The sequence below is a fragment of the Eumetopias jubatus genome, unplaced genomic scaffold, assembly GCF_037043125.1.
Source record: "Eumetopias jubatus isolate StellerSeaLion01/CBP00866 unplaced genomic scaffold, mEumJub1_p1.0 scaffold_8, whole genome shotgun sequence".
NCBI classification, from domain to species: Eukaryota; Metazoa; Chordata; class Mammalia; order Carnivora; family Otariidae; genus Eumetopias; species Eumetopias jubatus.
The window spans coordinates 88,226,893-88,251,555 of NW_028274814.1; the positions used below are offsets into that span (position 1 = coordinate 88,226,893).

At 34.5% G+C, this 24,663-nt stretch overlaps 1 non-coding gene across 1 annotated transcript; it reads right to left on the minus strand.

Annotated features, from left to right (window-relative positions):
* Positions 1-22,676: 22,676 nt before the first annotated feature.
* LOC114215117 (small nucleolar RNA SNORA31) lies at positions 22,677-22,804 on the minus strand. Its single transcript, XR_003610542.1, has one exon. It is a non-coding gene; the product is annotated as a small nucleolar RNA SNORA31 (small nucleolar RNA).
* Between the last annotated feature and the right edge of the window lie 1,859 nt (positions 22,805-24,663).

Genomic DNA, 24,663 nt, shown 5'->3' on the forward strand with positions numbered 1-24,663 from the left:
TGAATGATTCAGCTTGCCAATTAGTCCTACTGCTCTGTTGAGGGAACAAAGATATTAAACAAAGGGTGCTCTTTAATCTGTGAGATTCCCCACAGTGATTTCATGTACTGCCAAATTTCACAGATTGACATCTTATTGTAATCCTACATAGCAAAGCAGTAATAGTCACAAGAGGTAGATATTTTGACCTGGAAAAGAAATGAGAGCATAAATACAACCTCTCTACTCTAGTGAATATTGATATTTTTTGACCTATGGTAAAAATAAATACATGGTAGATAATCTATTCCACCTGCAGCTTTATGCCAAAATTAGTACAGAAACAGAACAAAACAAAAATCCTCCCACAATTTTGAAAGAATAAACGGAAATAGATGTGAATGACGAATATCTTTTTGTTTGTTTCAGATAAGTGTATGATACTAATTTATGGGCCATTAATTCGTATTTAATATTTAGAACTGGATAATTATTTGATATACTCAAACAATTCATTTTACAAATGAGGAAACTGAGACTGGGGACCAAGTATTTGGGAAGGTCTATCAAGCTTGGACTCAAACCCACTACCTTGAATACATCTACAACATAGTAATTATCATATCCTAATGCAAATGGTATTTTCTTCTCTGAATGCCATTTTACAATTTGAGTTCTTTAAGAATAGATAAAATAGGGGCACCTGGGTGGCTCGGTCGTTAAGTGTCTGCCTTCGGCTCAGGTCATGATCCCAGGGTCATGGGATCAAGTCCCGCATCGGGCTCCTTGCTCAGCGGGAAGTCTGCTTCTCCCTCTCCCACCCCCCCCCTTGCTTGTGTTCCCTCTCTCGCTGTGTCTCTCTCTGTCAAATAAATAAATAAATTCTTTAAAAAAATAGATAAAATGATTGGTTAATTTTTTTGAATTCCTAATACCTTATATCATTTTTGGTACACTGTGTTAAATAAATATTACTAAGTAAAAGAGAATATTACAAAAGTTCCAAAATTATACTTTAATTACTTAAGGAGAAACATATTAATTTAAAGAAATATTTACATGTCACTTTATTTTCACAAAATATAGTATAATAACAAATTAGTAATTAATACAAATTCCAGTGACACTATGACCAATAACTAAACGGTTATACACCACTTACTATTTGCCTGATGATTTACATAGTTTAGCTCATTGAATGTTGGGTTTTTATAGTAATAGGTACACAGGTGTAATTGCAATTTATTCACTCATCCACTAAATATTTATATATTAGATATTGTTTTAGGCTTTGGAGGATTTATCACATGTAAAAGATAGTTTCTTCCTTCATATGTTTCTTATATTGTGGTGGGGCAGGATTTTGCCACAATTGTAAATAAAGATGAAATTAGTATTCCAGATACTGAGAAGTTAAAAAAAAAAAAATAGGGGAATGCAATAGGGAGTTGTAGTATATACATGAATGGAAATGAATCTAATACAGTCAGAAAGCTTTTTTTAATGTTTGACATTTGAAATAGAATGTGGATGGTGAGAACAGGTGAGCTATGGAAGTATCTGGGATACAGTAAGAGAGACAGAATGGCCAGAGGTAACTTAATGTGGCATAAATTGTAGTTCAATTTAGACACACAGGTGAGATAATATAACAATTATAGTATCCTATTAAGTGCACAAGGTACATTTTAATGTTTTGTAGACCTGAGTAAGGGATTTATGTTATACTCCATATACTATGGAAAGTCGTGAAAAGGGTTTAAGCACAAAGAGGACAATCTGATACCTACTTCAGAAAAAGGAATGTGGGTTTTATGTGAAATATAAACTATTGTAAGAAAAAAATGAAAGAAAGCTAGAGAGACTTTTGAAATAGCTCAGGTGAGAGGTGATGATAAATTGGTCTAGGAGTGAATCAGGAAATGGTGAGAAGTGACTAGATTATGAATGTATTTGGAGGTAAAACCAGTGGCAGTGCTAACGGTGCCCCTTCAGATCACAGTGTTTGTATCCTTTGGAGTAAATACCTAGTAGTGCAATTGCTAGGTCGTAGGGTAGCTGTATTTTCAACTTTCAACTGTTTTCCAGAGTGGCTGCACCAGTTTGCATTCCCACCAACAGTGTGAGAAGTTACCCATTCTCCACATCCTTGCCAACATCTGTTGTTTCTTGTGTTGTTAATTTTAGCCATTTTGACTGGTGTGAGGTAGTATCTCATTGTGGTTTTGATTTGTATTTCCCTGATGCTCAGTGATGTTGAGCATTTTTTCATGTGTCTGTTGGCTGTTTGGATGTTTTCTTTGGAGAAATGTCTATTCATGTCTTCTGCCTATTTCTTGATTGGATTATTTGTTCTTTGGGTGCTGTCTATTTTGTATTTTAGCTACTGTATTCTAAGCTTCTTGAGGGAAGGGATATTTTATTTTTTGTTTTAAAACATTTTTATAATATATTGAACATTTGTGCTTTATTTATAGGATACAGTCAATTAGTACTATTTGGTTGAATGGTATTGTAATTCATTATTTTAAAACTTAACTTTTAAGGTAAAGGAGAATTTGTTTTAAATTTGGATTTTGTTGAAGTCTTTAAGAAATATATATTTCTTTATATAGTTGACCTTCATCTCAAGAATGTTGGCAAAATATCTCCCTCTAGGTATATTTTCTCTGCAGGTGCTTATTCAGTGCTTTTAACCTTTTGCACAAAATGCATGTATTTAAAGCCTTGTTTTCATTGTGTATTTTTCTGGATTATTTTAAATTTGAATATATCCTTTGAAATAGAACGCCTTAAAATAAATATACTTTATTCAGCTACAGCCTCCTTAGTATGGTATTAAAGCAAATACATTTCAAGCCAGTTCAGAACAAACAGCAATTTTAAACCTTTTATTCATAAACTAGTCAACTCTATGTGAAACATTGAAATGTTTAAGAAAGAAAATCATGGGTTTAAAAAAAAAGTTTGAGTTTCAAGTTGTATATTCAAATGACTAAACTCCTGTGGTTCGATTGCTATCAGTTAAGACCTTTTTAAAATTTTATTTCATCTTAAATTTTGTCTTGGCGTAGAGAATTTTAAAAAGGCTTTCACTTCAAAGTTTGCATTCAAGTTCAAAAAGGATTTAAATATTTATTATTAACATTTTTATGCAAATATTTATTTTATAAATTATAAGATTATAATCTCTGCTTGTAATTTAAATTTCTCCTAAGTAAGTTCTTTGTCTACAGTCAAAGGAGTGATGATGTGCAGTTTAGACAGCTGATAAGATTGCCCTCTCTTCCTTTTAGTTAGCTAGTCTGTGGAACAAAATGTAGAGACTGCAGTATTTTCTAGGAAAGGAGTAGGAAAAGAGAGGCTGTTTAGTACTCTGACCACTGATCTTGATGAAAGGACTATCACTCTTAATTTATATGAGAAGGCTTTGCTTCATAAAACCCTAAGAAACAACTATACATGGTTCAAAAAAAAAAAAGATGCTATTGAAAGAGAGAGCGGTAGAAGGACAGGTGTTTGAAAAGAAAAGCCAGGAGTAAAACAAAAGAGTAAGGGGAACCTGACACAGTTCCAAAGAGTGCAGATTTAGTATATATAGACTAAATCAAATTCATTTAAGTTAAGGCTCTCAGTCTCCAACACATATAATATATGGCTCTGGTTTCTTTATTTCATAAAATCAAAGGCAAATCTTAAGAATCAGGTCTCAGAAAACATAGAGACCAAAGAAATTTAGGGAATCTAGAGGTGCTAAGACCTAATGGGCAAAGGATTATTTTAAGTTAGTAATTTTTAATCTGTTCTCTGGTCAGATTTCAAAATTTCAAGAGCATTTAAATTTCAAAGCATAATTATATAAACAATGTTTCTGACAGGTTTGGAATAGTTAAATCATTTTAAAGGTCTTTATATATTTAAGGAAATAAGTTTATTAGCTTAAGGGAAATTCTTTCATTTTTTATTTCTTATTTCAGAAACCTGAGAACCAAAGATTTATTAAAAACAGATTATATTTACTTCCTGTTTGTGTTTCTTCTGGTAGATCTGTGCTTGATCTAAAAGCTTATCAACTAACGTACATTTCTTGATCTAAAAGCTTATCAACTAACACATATTTCTAGGAAATCTAACACAGGGAATACCACCCACAGAAGGCCCAGTCTTTATTTCTCATTGATGTCTCTATCTCAATACTGAGTTGTTTGGTTTTGTTGTTGTGTTGTGTTGTATTGTGGGTTTTTTTTTTTTCCTTCTGAATAAATTAAGCTAGCAAATATAAATGGAACGTCAAGTTTCCATTAGCCAATCTTGCTTAAAGCCTAGAGCTAAAGACTGTTCTAATCTGCTAGTGTTTTTCCTTCTTCCACCTGGACACCAGCCTATCTGGGCTAGGTCCTGCTGAATGTGTGATAGGTCCAAATCCAGACCGACTTGGAAACACTGGGTCAGCCTAAACACAACACTCCTGGAGTATGATGCATCCCCCTGCCTCTGACTGTGAGTAAGCAGCATAGAAGGGAGCAACAGTCCTTTTAGGGTGAGAAGATGTAGATTTTCACATGTACACCAAGAAATTTCAGCATCAGCTTTTAAACTATATGTACAATTTCTATAAATAAATTATCTGATTGAAGTTGGAAATAAGCTCATATTTAAAACAAGCCAAATAGGGAAAAACAAAAACAAAAACATAAACAAGCCCATATATCATTGGCATAAAAAAAACAATGTATCACTAGGAGATGTTTTACAGCAACACATATGTCCCAGGTCTAATGTGAGAACATTTGTTAGAGAAAGGCTTGATGAAAAGGAAGATTGTATTTTTCCCTCTTGAAGTGTACAGGGTGATGCTGCATGTGGAGGCAGATGTGGATAAGGGGAGACACTCGGGGCTGAGAAAATTCTCCAAATATCTGAATTACAGACACTTAATATGTACATGTGTATGTAGGAGGTTAAGTTCACTAGTACTTTGTTAAATATACTCTCATTTATTTTTCATAAAAATACTATCCAACCTAAAATAATTCAGAGTTTGCTTACTTTGCAAATGAGTTGAGCAGAAAGGGTAGTTGCAGATTTACCTGGGACATTTTTCAGGATACTTGTAATTCTTCAAATTTGCAACAACCCAGTATATATTATATTTTGGGGTTATCTTTACCTAACGTGAGTCATATTCAGGCCAAAAGTTTTAGAATAAGGCAACCTTCAAAAAACACATCTGGCTGAAACAAGAATGTGAACACAATTAGGAAGTATAAGGTATTTTCTAGGTAGTTGGGTTTGTCTTAGTCACAATTAATTTTCCATATGCTCGATCTACAGAAGGAAAAAATCTTGTTTCAGCTACTTAATGACATATGCATTTCAGTATGTGATTTATTAATGAAGTCAATACTATGACTGACATATTTACTTAGAATATTCCTGAGGTCAACATGTGCCTGAAAAGGAGAGATTATCCAGCCTCCTGAAATATGTGCAAAAGGAAACTGTTCTCCTTGCATCAATTTATCATCTGTCTCAGTACCTTGCTACGTCACTTCAAGTCTGGCACTTCTACTGACTTCAAAGAGAGTTTAGCAGCGCACTAGCTTTGTGGGAGCGTGAATCCAGGCTAAGACACAGTACCTGTTGGCGTTAGAAGAGTCAATGATCCATATTTAAAAATAACTGTCCATAAAGATATAGTCATTTGTAGAAAGGAGAGAGGTCCGTGTTAAGGAGTTGATGAGTTATAGAAGATAAGCATTGTCTATAATGAGAAACAAAGGAACTACACCATTTAATTATTTTAAATTTTTTTAAAGATTTTTATTTATTTATTTGACAGAGACACAGCGGAAGAGGGAACACAAGCAGGGGGAGTGGGAGAGGGAGAGGGAGAAGCAGGCTTCCTGCTGAGCAGGGAGCCGGATGCAGGGCTCAATCCCAGGACCCAGGGATCATGACCTGAGCTGAAGGCAGACGCTTAACGACTGAGCCACCCAGACACCCCTTCACCATTTAATTTATAATACCACCTCCATGAGAGTTTCAGCATAACTGTTTTCCTTATGAGGTGTATGACATAGCTCTAAGTATAATATGCGATAATTTGCCCTCGTACTGTGGTCATTGGTTTTTAATTGTCTGTACATGACCATCTGTACGTGTCTAGGCACTTTTCCCTCCAGAGTGATACAGTGATATTGCTGCTTTCTGGGTAAAGTGCATGTGTTAGAAGCTTCAATGTTCACATAGGTAGAGAAAAAAGGTGAAGGAGAGAAACAATAGGTAGAGGACTCTGCAATATGTTATGATATGCATAGCATTTGGGGAGGGAAAGAAAAAAGAATTCTTTGACTAAAATAATGTCATTAAAACTTTAGCCCCTTGGCGGTAGCACTTTAATTCTCCTATCAGAACCATAGTGAAGACAGTCTTGTCTCCTGGAGGTCAATCTATGAAAATTTACAGGTACAAACAACTGAGAAACTTCTTATTCATTGATAAATTATCTAGTCAAACAAAAGAATGGATACAGAGATAGCAGCAAACCAACATATTATTGAGTGAAGGCAGCTACCCCTTACCTCACTCTTCCAACCCTGCTCCTGGAGACCACTACAAATATCTTCTGTGGGACAGGCCTTGACATTCCTCATAGTAATACTGTAAAAAATATTTGAAATAGCCTAAAGCCAGGTGTGAAACCTAAAATCTGAGGTCTTTGTTGACATTAATTTCCCTATTGTTGCTTTTATGCTCTCAGTGATGTGGAAGGCACAATAGGATAAGACGGCCTCTCTGAACAAAAAGGCAGCCATCAGCAGCCACTGGTCAGGCAGTGACTTTACTGGGCAATCCTGCTCATCTTTGTCAGAAGTGAAATTCAAGAAGGTTGAATCCTGTTACAATATCCATCCTATGTTTTAACTGACAAGAATTATAGCTTTATACAATATAACATTTCCTTGAAAACATGAGTAGAAATGAGTTTTGGGTAACTGAGTTATATGTTAAAATACAGAAGTTGCTTCTAATAGAGTGCCAGAAATGCAAATTTCAGATGTTTATTCTTATTTAGTTGCTTACATAAGTCATATATGTTTTCCTAGGAGTAGATTAATTGAATGAGAACAGCTGTATCTTACTGCAATTACAGAGAAATAAAATACACAAACAAAAATATTGAGAGAAACCAATTTCTTATTCTCTCACGTAAAATTAGAAACGTTTTAATTAAAATGAAATGTTATAAATACACATTTAAAAAGTTCTTGATAGATATTTAATATTTAGTCAATATGTTTTAAATGCTTTATTAAAGATATAGGTCCATTTAAAAAGTAAATCCAGCAACTATCTAATAAGATATATTTCCCTGTCAGCACATTTAAAAAGCAATCAATATCTCACCTGACACTGCTCATTTTGTCTCAATTAAAATGAAATATAAATCCACAAAAGCAATTTCAGAAATTGCTTGAGCAAAATAAATTCAGACAAACCAAAATGATCATTGGTATTTGTCTTAACTCTTGTTGCTGTGTAAACCTTTTTGCTGTAGAAAGTGTAGAAGTACATACAGCACTCCTTATAGAAGAAAAAGCCCTTTCAAAATTAACTCGAAGTTTTTATTAAAATTCCACTAAACTTTTTTTAGCAGTGATTTTAACTCAATAAACTGACATTAAAGGGCGCCTGGGTGGCTCAGTAGGTTAAGCAGCTGCCTTGGGCTCAGGTCATGATCCCGAGGTCCAGGGGTCCTGGGATTGAGCCCCGCAGTGGGCTCCCTGCTCAGTGGAGAGTCTGCTTCTCTCTCTCCGTCTGCCCTTCCCCCACCCCGCTCACGCTCTCTCTCTCTCTCTCTCAAATAAATAAATAATATCTTTTAAAAAAAAAAGAAACTGACATTAAAAGCAGGGAAGTAGGGAAAAGGATACCAGTAATCACGTTTCACGAAATGGGATTTCCTTTCCCTTTCCCTTTTCTTTTCTTTTCTTTCTTTTTTCTTCTCAAATGTGATGTGTTTATTCAAGTGTAAACCTAAAAGTCCTTATAAGATGAAAGGACCTATTAATTTCAGTATTTATTTATTTTTTAATTTTTTATACTTTTACTTTATTTTTTTCAATCTTTTATTTAAATTCCAATTAGTTAAGATACAGTACAATATGGGTTTCAGGAGTCAAATTCAGTGATTCATCACTTATATACAACACCCAGTGCTCATCACAAGTGCCCTCCTTAATACCCATCCCCCATCTAGCCCGTCCCCCACCCACCGCCCCTCCATCACCCCTCAGTTTGTTCTCTAACGTTACAAGTCCCTTAGGGTTTGTGTCCCTCCTTTTTTTATTTTCCCCCTTCCCATATGTTCGTCTCTTTTGTTTCTTAAATTCCACATATGAGTGAAATCATATGGTATTTGTCTTTCTCTGGCTTATTTTGCTAGCATAATACCTTCCAGCTCCATCCACATCATTGCAAATGGCAAAATTTCATTCTTTTTGACGATGGATATTCTTTTTTTTTCTTAAATTTGTTCATAAATGTTCTGTTGCTTAGTTCATGTGTCCAAAAATATATGTTTTATGAAGTTCTCACACTATAACTCCAAAACTTACTTGGCAGTGGGAAGTGGGTCATTAGCAGAGTTTCTTCGTCATTCAGCAAAGTAAAATGAAAATGATAACTTATTCTTTTTGAATGGAAATATGTGTATGTGGTTGTTATTAATATTGTTATATTTAACTGGAAATACCATAGATTAGATTTTGTATATTTTATGATTTTTGGATATTGACAAACATCTCTAATCATCTGTATGCTTTGTTTTTACCTCATCTTGGTTTTAGACGTATATCAATTACCTTCAAATATTATTAATTTAGGTTCTGGCCATAAGCATTTTTAAAAGAGGGTATAGGGGCGCCTGGGTGGCTCAGTCGTTAAGCATCTGCCTTCGGCTCAGGTCATGGTCCCAGGGTCCTGGGATCGAGCCCCACATCGGGCTCTGCTCGGCGGGGGGCCTGTTTCTCCCTCTCCCACTCCCCCTGATTGTGTTCCCTCTCTCGCTGTGTCTCTCTCTGTCAAATAAATAAATAAATAATCTTTAAAAAAAATAAAAGAGGGTATAAAAAAGGGGAGACACAATAGGAGAGAGAATATGAAGAACTGAGAAGCCATCATTTGTTGAACCTATATTATCTTTACAGTGCATTAACATATGCTAATTTATAGAACTACAAAATAGTCCTATAACAAATCTTATTTCCACAAAAGATTTCATGAAGTGAAATAACTGCTGCATGTGGTAAATAATGAGCAATCTCTAGAGTGGCTCAAATAAAGACTAAATCTCAAGGTGTCTTACTGCTGATTTTATTGTTTTGACAAACCATTCAATATCTCTAAGTTTTATCCTCATTATCCTCATTAGATATACACTCAGATAAATAATATTGCTTTAAAAGTGTATGTTGAAGATGAAATATAGTGTATATAGAATATTTAACACAATACCTTCCACATAGTAAATACTCAAAACATGAATTCACCTCCTTTTACAAGGCCCCAGAGCTAATATATGGAACACAAAATAAGTTTAAAGTTCAGAGCTATTCTACTCCCTTACCTATGCTTAGCTTATCTATAAACATGGAACAGTTCAGGGAGATGAAAAACATTCATAACTGCCTTGGGTTTCTGAATTAAGACTGTGGTAACTTGGGTGCCTGGGTGGCTCAGTTGGTTAAGCGACTGCCTTCGGTTCAGGTCATGATCCTCGAGTCCCGGGATCAAGTCCCACATCGGGCTCCCTGCTCAGCAGGGAGTCTGCTTCTCCCTCTGACCCTCTTCCCTCTCATGCTCTCTATCTCTCATTCTCTCTCAAATAAATAAATAAAATCTTTAAAAAAAAAAAGACTGTGGTAACTTTAAGAAAACAAAATCAAGTAGTAATGTAAATATATAGATACTGATGAAGCATTAAAAATGGACAAGCTTATAATCAGTCTTCTATGAATTAAAAATTAGTTTAATTTTAATGATAAAATGAGAATCAATGAAACTATTATTCACCAAGGAATTGTAATATGTGTTTGAATAGAAAATATTTGAAAATTTTAGAAATAGCACCCCTCTAAACCTATTAACCAAAGCAACTTTCTTCCAACCTTTTTCACATATTGACAGATAGCCTCTTGAAACTCATTTTGGACAAAGAGTTCTATAGGTAGAATGAGAAATTATAGCACAGTTTCAGGATACAAGGTTAATAGATAAAAGTCAGTTGTTTTCGTACGTACCATCAGTAAACAAGTGGAATTTGAAATTAAAGACACAATACCATTTATATTAGCACCTCCAAAATGAAATGATTAGGTGTAAATCTGACAAAATATGTGCAAGATCTATATGAGAAATACTACAAAAATTTGATGAAAGAAATCAAAGAAGAACTAAATAAATGGAGAGAAATTCTGTGTTCACAGATAGGAAGACTCAGGAGGACACATATTGAATGGAGAACTGGGCGTTATGCGCAAACAATGAATCATGTAACACTACATCAAAAACTAATGATGTAATGTATGGTGATTAACATAACATAATAAAATAAAATTTTAAAAAAATCAGTTTTTTCCAACTTGACCTATGGATTCAATGCAATGTCATTCAAAGTCCCAGCAAGTTATTTATAAACTGATCCTAAAGTTTATAAAGAGAGGCAGAAGTCCCCAAATAGCCAACATAATATTAGAAGAACTTAAAGGACTGACACTGTCCTACTTTAAGACTTACTGTAAAGCTACAGTAATGAAGACAGTGTGGTATTAGCAAAGAATAGACAAATACATCAGTGGAAGAGACTAGAAAGCCCAGAAATGGACCTGCATAAATGTAATCAACTGATCTTTGACAAAGGAGCAAAGGCAATACAGTGGAGCAAAAGTAGTCTCTTCAACAAATGGTGCTGAAGCAACTGGATATTCTCCTGCAAAAAAATGAACTTAGACAAAGACCTTACAACTTTCACAAAAATTAACTCAAAATGAATCATAGACCTACATGTAAATATAAAACTCCTAGAAGATAAATAGGAGAAAACCTACACGATCTTAGGTATGGTGATGTCAGTCAGTTATCTATCTATCTATCTATCTATCTATCTATCTATTTATTTATGAGAGAGAGACAGAGCACAAGCAGGGGGAGAGGCAGAGGGAGAGGGAGAAGCAGACTCCCCACTAAGCAGGGAGCCCGATGCGGGGCTCAATCCCAGGACCCTGGGATCATGACCTGAGCCAAAGGCAGATGCTCAACCGACTGAGCCAACCAGGTACCCCAGTGATGTCTTTTAAATACAACACAAAGGACCAGTCCATGAAAGAAATAATTGATAAGATCAATGTTATCAAAATTCAAAACTCTGCGTTACAAAAGACAACATCAAGACATTAGCGGACAAGCCAGAGAATGGGAGAAAATATTGGCAAATATCTGATATGACTATTTTTCAAATTATACAAATAGCTCTTAAAACTCGATCATTATAAAAAAGAGGTCATAATACCAAGATTGAACCCCAAGGTAAACTGTGGACTTTGGGTGATTATGATGTGTCACTGTAGGTTCATCCTTGGTAAAAAGTATCATCCTAGTTGGTGATGTTGATAAGGGGGAGAGGTTATGCATGTATGAGACTATGCATGTATGAGAAATCTCTATCTTTCTCCTAGCTTTGTTGTAAACCTAAAACTGCTCTTACAAAGTAGTCTTTTTAGGGATGCCTGGGTGGCTCAGTTGGTGAAGCGTCTGCCTTCAGCTCAGATTATGATCTCAGGGTCCTGGGATTAAGCCCTTTGTGAGGCTCTCTGTAACTCTCCCTCTGCTCCTCTTTGCCACCTGTGTGCTCTCTCTCTCAAATAAATAAATAAAATCTTTTTATACAGGCAAGAGTCCAGTACTTTGTAAGTGCTCAGTTCATTAATCAATGGTATGGTGTTAGTTTTCAGATAACATATTCTTATTTACTATTCATTCATTCTCCAAAGTGAACCTCAATAAATTATTGTTGGACATTTCTTATACATCACTTTTTAAAATACATAGTTATTTCCCTGAAGGCAGTGATGCTTTATAATTTATTTTTGTACACTCACTACTAGCTCATGGGGTACTTTACATTGTACACGTTCCATAAATGTTGAAAGGATAAGTTAATATGCTCCATTGGCCTCAAGGACAATGACAGAGTAAAAATAATATCAGATTTAAGCCTTTATGTTCTTCAGATGTTTAACTTTTACACAGATTTGGTTTTTGTTAAATTATTTTTTACATCAGAGGTATAAAACTAAATTCCTCATTTAGTTAACTCATAATTTCTCTATTCCTGTCTCAGATCTAAAGAAATGGGATTTGCAAAAGGATATCTTTTAATATGGGTTGGGCATATGGAAAAGGAAGTAAAAATCATCAGCTTACCCTTTTTTAAGCAATGATGTGAATCTCCAAAAAATAAAATGAAAGATGGTACTATATATGTTGGCCACCAATAGATTTTTTTAAATGATGTTCCCAATTTATGTATACCAGTGTTTAAGTGAGCATAGCTATTACTTTATCTTTTATTATAATCCATTGGAATATCAAACCAGGATATGATCTAAATCATCCTTTTAGTTCTTCAGTGGCAATGTTGTAGAAATTGCATTTGAATTCCTACATAGAAACACAGATCCTATGATAACTATGACAAATAAAGTAATCTGAGAAAAGCAGATATCAATATGCTGTGGTATTTTCATTTGTCTAAAATGAGAATATGTTAAAAATCATGTCTAGACAAAGGAAGCAGAGAGTTTTAAGATTATTCATTGAATTCAAGTTTTCTTAATAGACAGTTCAGATTGTCCAGGCAAAACAAATCCCAATATATGGTTTAGAGATAATATGGTGTAGCTAAGCAGTAGCGGTAGACTTGCAGATACATATGCGCTTTCAGTAATATGAATGTAAGATGAATGCTCCTATGCCTCAAAATGCAGGCTGTTAAGGATTCTGAAACATTGATTGAGGCAAGAAATAGCTAGAAAAGTCTGTCTATATTTTCTAATTGTACTTACAAAAGCTGTTTACAATGTAGGCAAAATGATGCAAAGGAAAGGAGCAGTGGAGTGGAATGAGGTACCTTGTTCTCTTAGAAACAGCCCTTTTATAAATCATGGTGGGCGCATTCATCCTCTGAGCCTCAATATTTTAAATAGTAAAATTAAGAGGTTAGAGTAGATTAGGTAAAGTTCTGATTGTCTATTTATTGTGATGTGTGGTTTGTGAATCAGAAATGTTCTGTCACTTAAACAGTACCTCCATTCGACATGCTCTGTTAGTTACCAGTGTAGAGAGTAAAACCCAGAGAAACAAAATTATTTCTAGTATAGATAAAGGTATGTTGACAGGATTTTGACCATAGGCCCTTTATGGTAGAAGGTAATTTATTAAAAATAAATGATCTCAGAACTGGTGTCTTTCTAATATAATTCCGGAAAGAATTGTTATATTTTGATATTTTAAAAAAATTACATTACAGATATGACCCATGAAAGAATGCATATTAGAATTATGATCTTATAGAAACTTTAAAAATGAAATGGTTTGCTGTCACTGAACAGAATATTTTCTAATTGAAGATCTTCAATCAGAGTTGCAAAGCTGTGGATGACTTAGCAGGGTTCTTTTGTCTCTTCCATCATCCAGTTTTCATGGGATTTGTGTGTACTTCTCTGGAAGTCATTATTAATACTTTTGCTAATTATTGTCAAAGTAAATATTCTAAAGGGAGGTAGGAGCAGTAGTATAATTTAGAAACTGAAATATCAGACTAAATCTAAGTCTGATCTGATAACCTTTTTCACTAAAGAACTACAAAACAAGTTGTGTATAAAATTAATTATATTTTATTAGATTCCAAAAGACAATTGCCTGTTGAGAGTCAATCTAATGATATGGTATACAGAAGGGAAAACTGAGAAAACAAGTGCAATGGAAATACAGTGGTGAGTCTATTGATTGGGATGGTTCCAGTTGATTCTTTTTTTTTTTTAAGATTTTATTAATTTATTTGCTAGGGAGAGAGAGAGTACAAGCAGGGGGAGTGGTAGGCACTACTAAGGCACCACTGCTAAGTGGTAGGCTTAGCAGGCACCCTGCTAAGCAAGGAGCCCAATGTGGGACTTGATCCCAGGACCAGAGCCGAAGGCAGACACTTAACCATCTGAGCCACCCAGGCACCCTCCAGATGATTCTTGAATTAAAAATAATGAGGAAATGTTTTATTAGAAGTAAAATTTCAATACGTCAAATTACTTCAATAGACTACTACTTAGAGTTTCCCAATTTAAAATAATGTCTTAAGGAATATAAAAATTAACATAAATTTTTTTATTTTAAGGCAAAGAACCGGCCAGGTAGTTTTAAAGATTAAGATGAAAACAACTAATCTGATTTATGTCTCATTTTAAGCATTTTGACTAGTATTTCTGTCATATTTATTTGATTTACTTAAAATATAAGTATTTCCTTGATTGTACAGGTTATGAATAAATTTAAATACTATCTCAGTTTTTGTGATATATGGTTGAGGATGACAGAAAATAAAATATCAAAAAAGAAACAACAAAAGTCTTTATAATTATCACAGGTTGATGCAGTGACTCCTCTAAACTTCCCATTCTAACATCTCATCTGTATACTCTTAGCTATTGAGATAAATATTCTCAAAATATGTTATGACTTAGAACCTTTTATATCTTTCTTTCTCAATGGTTACATTGCTGCATAAAAAATTATAATTGAAAATTTCAACACCATAGTCAGCTTACAAATACAGAACATAAAACTTTAAGTTCTTTGTGTATTTAAAAGAGACTTAGAATAAGAACATTTGTACCATATACTTTATGCTGTTGTTAACATGACTTTATGTGAAACTGAAAATCAATTTATTTCATTTTCTTTTTGATGGATTGCTTTCCTTCACTTGAGTTTCCATATAATTTGTAGTTAAGAAGCAAGGAACTTGGGGCTCCTGGGTGGCTCAGTTGGTTAAGAGTCCAATTCTTAGTTTTTGGCTCATGTCATGATCTCAGGGTCCTGGGATCTCAAGCCCCGTATCGCACTCCACACTCAGTAGGGAGTCTGCTTGAGGGTTCTCTCCCTCTCCTTCTGCCCCGCCCCTGCCCCCACTTGCACTCTCTCTCTCTCTCTCTCACAAATAAATCTTAAAAAAAAAAAAAGCAAGGAACTTGACTTGTGAAATGGCAGTATGACAAGATCCACAGATCTGTTCCCTGACAAAACAATGAAAATTGATGAATATTAGATTTTTTAAAATACTGTTTAAACTGTGGAAATTGTCCTGAGAGCATAGAGCACATGGAGATAAGTGCATTTAATAAAATTTACAAAGTTCTCCTAAGAATACTGAAGAACCTATGGCATTTGAGCCACAACCCTTTCCCTTTCTCCACAGATCAGTATGATGGAAGTTCTACTCCAGGTGTATGTGGTGAGAATATGGGCTCCTTCTCTTCCAGCTCCAAATCTAGGGTGATGGGTTCTTTCTGGGTGAAGCAGCCCAATGACATGCTAATTCTCTCAGTTCCATTCCTGTTTCCATGGGTTAAATGTTTTTAGATTCCACATAATAAGTGAGATTATATAGTATTTGTCTTTTTCTGATATATTTCACTTAGCATAATGCCCCCATGATCCATCTATGTTACAAATGGCAGGATTTCCTTGTGTGTAATATTCCATTGTGTATCTATACCACATTTTATTTATTTATCCATCAGTCAACACTTAGGTTGTTTCTGTGTCTTGGCTATTGTGAATAATGCTGTAACAAACATGGGAATCTCTTTAAGATAGTGATTTCAATTCCTCTGGGTATATGCCCAGTGAGATTGCTGGGTCATGTGGTAGTTTTATTTTAAATTTTTTGTGAACTTCAGACTGATTTTTGCAGTGGCTGTACCAATTTATATTCCTTCCAGTAGTGCACAATTGTTCTTTTTCTCTTTTTCTTCAGCATTGTTACCTCTTTTTTTTTATAATAGCCGTTCTAACAGATGTGAGTTCATATCTCATTATTGTTTTGATTTACATTTCCCTGATGATTAGTGATGTTGAGCACTTCTTCATGTATTTGTTGACCATTTGTATGTCTTCTTTGGAAAAATATGTTTAGGTCCTCTGCCCATTTTTAAATTGGATTGTTTGTTTCTTTGCCATTAACATTTTTTCATTGTTTTTATGAGTTTTTAAAAAATATATTTTGGATATTAACCTTATCAGATACATGGTTTACAAATATTTTCTCCTATTCTGTAGGTTGCCCTTGATTTTGTCAATATAGTTTGATGTAGTCCCCCTTGTTGATTTTTGCTTTGGTTTCTTGTTCCATTAGTGTCATAATACAAAAGGTCATTGCCAGGACTGATGTCAAGGAGCTTTTTACCCATGTTTTCTTCTGGGAATGTACTTTTTCAGGTCTTACGTTAAAGTCCTTAATCCATTTGAGATCATTTTTGTGAGTGGTGTGAGATATGGGTTCAATTTTATTCTTTTGCATGTGGATATCCAGTTTTCCCATTTATGGAAGAGACTGTCCTTTCCCCACTAAGTATTCTTGGCTCCCCTGACAAATATCAGTTGACCATATATGTATGAGTTAATTTCTGGGCTCCCAATTCAGCTCCTTCAGTTTATCTATCTGCTTTTATGCCAGTACTACATTGTTTTGATTATTGTAGCTTTGTAATATAGCTTGAAATCAGGAAGTAAGATGCCTCCATGTTGTTTCTTCTCTAACATTGTGTTGGCTATTCAGAGTCTTTGTGGTTCCATAGGAGTTTGAGAATTGTTTTTTCTATTCTTTGAAAAATGCCATTCGGATTTTGGTAGGGATTGCATTGAATCTATAAATGGCTTTGGATAATATGGATATTTTAACGCTATTATTTTTTCCAATCCATGAACATGGAATATCTTTCCATGTATTTGTGTCCTCAATTTCTTTCATCAGTGTCTTATGGTTTTCAGTCTATAGATCTTTCACTCCCTTGGTTAAATTTATTCCTAAGTATTTTATTATTTTTGATGCTAATGTGAATGAGATAGTTTTCTGTAAATGCAACTAATTTTTGCATGTTGATTTTGTATCCTTAAACTTGATTCAATTTGTTGATTAGCTCAAAAATGTTTTGATGGAATCTTTAGAGGGCATTTACATAGAAGATCATGTCATCAGCAATTAGAGACAATTTTACTTTTTTCTTTCTGATTTGGATGCCTTTTATTTCTTTTTCTTGCCTAACTTCTCTAATTAGGATTTCCAATACTTTGTTGAATAGGAGTTATGAGAGTGGGTGCTCTTGTCTTGTTCCTTATCTTAAATGGAAAGCTTTCAGCTCTTTACCATTGAGTATGATGTTAGCTGTGGGCTTCTCATATATGCCTTTATTATGTTGAGGTGTATTTCCTTTATGCATAATTTATTGAAAGTTTATATCAGAGAGTTGAGTTGTTGAATTTTGTCAAATGTTTTTCCTGCATCTATTGAGATGATCATATGATTTTTGTCTTTCATTCTATTTATGTAGTGTCTCACATTTATTGATTGTCCTAGGTTGAAACATCCCTGCATCTGAGGGATAAATTCCACTTGATCATGGTATATCATCTTTTCAATGTGCTATTGAATTTAGTTTGCTAGTATTTTGTTGAGAATGTTTATACCTCTATATATCTCTATAAGGATATTGTCCTGAAGTTTTCTTTACTTGTGGGTTTGGTATCTGCATAATGCTGGCCTTGTAAAATGAGTTTGGGGGGCTCCCTCTTCAATTTTTTGGAAGTGAAAGTAGAAAAGATACTAATTCTTTCTTGAATGTTTGGTAGAATTTACCCTTTAAGCCATCTGATCCTGGGGTTTTCTTTGCTGGGAGGTTTTTGATTACTATTTCTATATATTTTATATTTTTCCATGATTTTACTTGTTAGGTTATATGTTTCTAGGAACTTAAATATTTCTTCTAGGATTTTCAATTTATAGGCATATAATTGTTCACAGTAGTCTCAAATGATCCTTTATATTTCTGCAGTGTCAGTTATAATGTCTCCTTTTTTATTTATAATTTTATTTATTTGGGTCTTCTTTCTTTTTTCCTTGGTAAATCTAGCAAAATAGGTGTCAATTTTGTTAATGTTTTCAAAAAAATCAGTTCAGATTTGTGTATCTTTTTATTGATTTTCTAATCTATTTCACTTATTTCTGCTCCGATCTTTGTTATCTCCTCTCTTCTGCTTAATTTGGGCTTGGTTTGTTCTTTTCCCACTTCCTTGAGGTATGCAATTAGGTTGTTTATTTGAGATCCTTTTTTTTCCTTATTGTAGGCATTTGTTCCCATAAACTTCCCTCTTGCACTGCTTTCTTGCATCCCAAAAGTTTTGATATGTTGTGTTTCCATTTTCATTTGTTTCAATATATTTTTTTTATTTTCCTTTTGATTTCATCTTTAAATCACTGGTTGTTCAAGTGTGGTCTTTAATTTCCACATACTTGTGAATTTTATAGTTTTCCTCCTGTTATTAATTTCTAGTTTCATAGCACTGTGATGAAAAGATATGTGATATGATTTCAGTCTTTTAAAATTTGCTGAGCTTTGTCTTGTGACCTAATATATGATCTGGCCTGGAGAAGGTATCCATGTACAGAGAACAACATGCATTCTACTGCTGCTGAATGTTGCTGTTAGGGCTGAGTGAAGGTGCCCTGTGTGATGGCAAGGGCCATTGCAGACACACACATAGTGTCAATGGCTGGGCCCAAGAGCAGAGGTCAGCATCAGTTGCAGGTACACAAGCAGCTATCGGGTTTCTGTGTGTCAGCATGTACTTGCATGACTTCAGGGGCTAGCCACAAACACATGCATGATGGTTGGGGCTGGTGATGAGAGGTCAGGCAGCATGCAGTTGTGGCTGCTGGGGTTATCTGCATGCATGCACATTAGTGCAGCACAGTGATAGGAGTCAGGGCTGGCTTGGGAGCCCAAGCAGCTGCAGGCCCCAGGCTGTCTGCATGCATCTGGGTGGCTATAGGTGCTAGCTTTCAGTGTGCACACAGAATTTGATGCTGGTTATAGAAGGCCAGGGCCAATGGCTTGCATGTACATAGCTTCAGAGACTAGCTGCAGACACAAATATTGGTGCTGGCCAATGACAGGAATCAGGGCTGGTACCAGGTCCACAAGCACTGTACAGGGCGGGGAGGATCTCGGGCAGCTGGTGTCTGCAAACAGGAAGGTCTGTGGTAAAAAACCTCAAAGCAAAATCTGCGAAGGATCCATGGTGGCTGTGTTGGCTGTTGGTTTCCTCAGTGGAGAAAGCCATGGGGGGGTCCTCTGTGGGTCAGTCGGGTCTATGAAGAGGTCCTCAGTGATGAAAGTTGGGGGTGTTCCAAGCACCCACAAGGGCTGTTGAGCTCCTCAACTGGCAAAGGTTGCTGGGGTCCTCTTCAGTACAGGCTATTGGGTACCTTTGTCACTTCTGTCATGTGGCTAATACTGTTTGCTCCCATGTTTATTTCTTGTTTCCAGTTGTCTCAGTTTTACTGGTATCTGGGAGGGTTGGGACCAAAGCAGATACTTTGTTCAGAGCACTGAAAAGTTGGGGAAACTGATGACTCATTTTGCTCCCTTTTTCCTGGTGACGGAAGCTCTCTTAGTTTAGGAAGTTCTCTTTGGTGAGACAGAGAGCTGCCTGGGGCCATGAGATGATGCAGGCAAACGAAACTGTTCTTCCTACCTTTGTGAACTTATTTTCAGGTGTTTTGCTTTACTGTGTTATTAAACTTTTTAAGTGGACTCAGCTCTCTCAGAACTATTTTTGTTCATGGACAGCTGTCTAATTGTTTCTGTAGGGGGATGGTGGCTGGGGTTTTCTACTCTACCATTTTGATTATTTCATTCTTCGTCATTGAGTTATGTTTTATAGAATCTAGTTCTCTGTTGAAATTGTCCATTCTTTCACCTATTTTGACCATATGTTTCCTATTTAACATGTTAATCACTAATTGCAACCTTTCCTACATTTTACTCAGAAGCTGCACGTAGGAAAACTGGAAAATTATGTAAGGAAAATTATACAGTTCACATAATATATACGAAGTTTGGGAAAAACAAGCAAAAAGATGGGAGCTCTCAGAAACAGCAACTATGTTATCAGGTGGCAAGAAAGAGAATACTGGTCATATTCTAAAATTTTACTAAGGTAAATTTTGATAGAAAATATATGAGTGCCCTTGCTTCATAGCACGAATACTATAAAGATTATTCATGAAGGTTGGTAGCTCTCAAAAATAAAATTTTGATATATGATCAAGCTGAGAAAAACAATCTATTTAATTTAATATATTTATACATGCAGCAGTCTAATGCTAATGAAATATTTAAAAATTGTATATAAAATATGGATTTATCGAGAAACCCAAGGACCAATATTTTTAAAATGTCATAGACATAAACAAAGAATATATAATGTGTCCCTTGATTAAAATAGCAGCAAGACAGCCTTTCTTGATACACTCTATGATAACTTCCTATTAAAATAACTGCACGGAAGACATAAGAAAAGATGAAAAACACCATCTCAGTGTTAGATAACTTTTCACCACATGTTGTCTTATGAGAGTACCTAGTTGGTGGGGACAAGATTGGTATATAAGAAAAAGAAAGGATAACTGATGAAAGTGTTGTTTATAGGGGATATGTGAGGAACTGGCCTTTAAAGTAGGAGCCTTGAGTTTTCTATAGTGATTTGAATTAAAAGAATGTAGAATGGATATAAAATTCAAGAATGTTTCAAGTTATTTTATTAGTAATATGAAAGTATATTTATATCTAAGATTTTCTATCTTCCTGGAAAATAGAATGTAAGGTCATCTACTGAGCATGAGAGGAGAAACAAGATATCATTAAGAGGATAAAGAACAATATTTTTAATATATTCACAGTCTTCCCCCACTAGATTTCCAGAGTGCTGAAACTTCTACCCAGGAGATTAGAAGTTATTACTCTGGAATCTCACCAGCCAAAGAGGCAGCGTGAGATTCAAGAAAAGAGGTGAAAAATATTGAAAGAGAGAGAAACATGCAGGAAAGAAACAAGAGAGACCTCTAAAAAGTTAAGCTACTAATATTGATTAAGACAGTGTGCCAAATGAGAATTGTCATTGCCACATGTTTTTGATCTTACAGTTATGCTCTTTTAAACATAATAACTTCATGAGTCTGGTCCAGAATATGATGTGTAGAATTTCTCCTCTATTTTCTATTACCTGTGGTCTGGATCCATGTTTTCATCGAAGTGTGAATGCTAGAGATGGGCTCTAAAAAACATGAAAGTAGAAAATATAAAGAAGCCTGCTCTTCTGACTACATTCCTGCTAGCTGCAGAAATAATAACATTGATAGTATCAATATTCCCTAATATGATGAACACATACAGTGTTTATTATGTGATAAGATGATTATACATATCTTCATGTATTATGTAATCTTAACTACCTTCTGATGTGATTAGTTTTATAACAACTAGGCTTATACTTGCTACTTTATTTTTAAATAAATCACTTCTCCCATACTTTTATAAGTAAACAGATGTTTATTAAGAAAAAGCACCATTAATTGAAAAAGAAATAACCAAAGAGAATACTTTGGTTAAATTTACAAATAATTTGACAACTGATTGCTCAAAAGCAACACTAAAAGACAGAAATTACCATATGATTAAATGATAAAGAGATATAACCTGTAATTTTATAAAACACAAAAACATAAAGAATAAAGGTAGGTGGTATAATGGAATGACCTGTGATATAAATTGTTTCTTGATGAAAACAGTATTATGTAGGAACACTATAATTCTTTATTTAAAATGTCCATTATTCAATATAAAATTAACAGATATGCCACTAGACAAGCCCATATGAGAGGGAAAGAATGAAAAGGCAAGAAGAAAAATATACAAGAGAAATAGACCATTGTTGGGACAGATTAGAGCATTAGTAGATAGACCTTCAAATTATTGTCATTAATAGTTCAGAAGAACAGGTAACAACTTGAAGAATTTTAACAGAGAATGATTACTCTAAGATAAACTCATTTGTTTCTTCCCTGTACTAGAGTTCCTGTTTCTAGAAAAACAAAATCCAGCAGTGGGAATTTAAAATTCTTATTTTGGTTTAACAAGAGATTAGATAAAGCAGAAGGAAAAAAATGTAGACTATAGGTAGGTGGGTAAAAAAAAATATTCAGACTGACATACAGAAGGAGAAAAGAAAGAAATGAAAAATACATACATGGAAGTAAGGTAGTAGTTATTTCTGTCAAACTTCAATGAATCCAGAATGCCTATTATAGTCTCTAAAATAATAGCAAACAAACAAAACCCAGTATAAGAAGTGTATAACTAACAAGACCCTGAGATCAGGACCTTAGCCTAAATCAAGAGTTGGACACTTAATCAACTGAGCTACCCAGACACCCCCCAAAAAATTGCCCAACGTTTTTAAAAAAATAAACTAGATTGCTCATAAGAGGCACACTTTCATTTTTTATTTTATTGTATTTTTTTCCCTGTATTGCCCCATTGACTGCCACAATCAGACAGACAGAAAGTACGAGGGCACATTTTTTCTTGCATCTCTAGTGGAAACCTCAGCAGCAGACAGTAACTGCTACAAGTCTGTCAAATAGATGCATAAGAGGCACTAAACATAAGAACTCTGAAAGGAGGAAAATTTTTCAAAAGACTATAGCGTGGAAATATGAGTAAGAAAGGTGTAACTATACTAAAACCAGATACGAATTAAATTATTAATTGGACCCAGAGAACATATTTTATTTGATAAATCTATTAATACATAATGGATATGAATAACAATTCTAAATGTGCATGCATTTAATACCATAGCCAATTGGATAATAGAAGATATAATTTAGGTATAACTGAAAGAACAAATTTACAGACTTAATGGATATTTCCAACACTTCCTCTCTGTCATTATTAGAATACTCAGAACATCAGTAAAGATATAAACTTGGAAAACACAAAATCAGTAGACATAACAATTTAAGAAAATATGAAAACTGAATACAGTTTTATTTAAGTACACATGGAATGTTTATCAAAATTTACCATATGTTGGGCTCTTAAGCAGATATCAAGATAACTAAAGTTATTTAAATCATGAGAATGTTCTCCGACCACAGTGAGATTAATCTATAAATCAATAAAGGGAATACAACTAGAAACATCCTTAAATTTTTGTAAATTAAATGATATACTTTTAATCCTTTTTTTTTTTTTTTTTAGAGAGAGAGCACATACACATGAAAGTGGGGGCAGGGTGGGGGAGAGAATCTAAGCAGGCTCCACGCCCAGTGCAGAGCCCTATGTGAGGCTCGATCTCATAACCCTGACCCAACCCAAAATCAAGAATTGGATGCTTAACCAACTGAGCCAGCCAGGTGCCCCAATAAACACCATACTTTGAAATAACCATGGGGTCATAGAGGAAAACAGAAAATACTTTGAGACAAATAAAAACGAAAACACAACTTACCAAAATTTATGGGATGTAATGATAGCAGTGCATAGAGGAAAATTTATAGTAATAAACATATACATTAAAAGAAAAATTTCAAATTGATAATCCAACTTTACATCTTAAGGAACTAAAAAAGAACAAACTTAACCCAAAGCTAACAGAAGAAAGGAAATAATGAAGATTAGAGCACAGATAAACAAAACACAGAACAAAGAAGAATCAGTAACACCAAGAGTTGATTCTTTGAAACGTTAAAAAAGAGTAACAAACCTTTAGCTGGACAAATAGAAAAAGAAGACACAAATAATTAAAATCAGAATATTAATTTGGGGAATTACCATCAACGTGCAGATAGAAAAACAATTTTAAGAGAACAATTGTATGAACAATTATATACCAAAATTAGATAACCTATATGAAATGGGCAAATTTTCAGAAACACATGAACTACCAGACTGACTCAAGGAAAAAAATAGACAAATCAGAACATAACTATAACAATTAAAGAGAATAAATCAGTAATTTAAACTAACAACCCAAAAAACAAAATAAAACAAAAAAAATCCTCCCAGTAAAAACAAGACAGGACCAGATTACTTCACTGGTGAATTCTACCAAATCTTTTTTAAATAGGTTCCACACTCAGCATGGGACCCATCATGGGGCTTGAACCCACAACCTCAAGATCAAGACCTGAGCTGAGAGCAAGGGTCGGAAGCTTAACGAACTGAGCTACCCAGGTACCCCTCTACCAAACTTTTTAAGAAAAATTTAATACCAGTCCTATTCAAATTTTTTTAAAAATGGAAGGGAGCACTCCCTAACTCATTCTTTGAGGCCAGTAATACCCTGATACCAAAGTCAGATAGATACAAGAATATTATAGGTCATTACCTTTTATAAATATAGATGCAAAAATCCACAAGAAAATACTAGAAAATAATGAATCCAGCAGCATATTAAAACAATTATATACTATGACAAAGTGGAATTTATCCCAAGAGTGCAGGG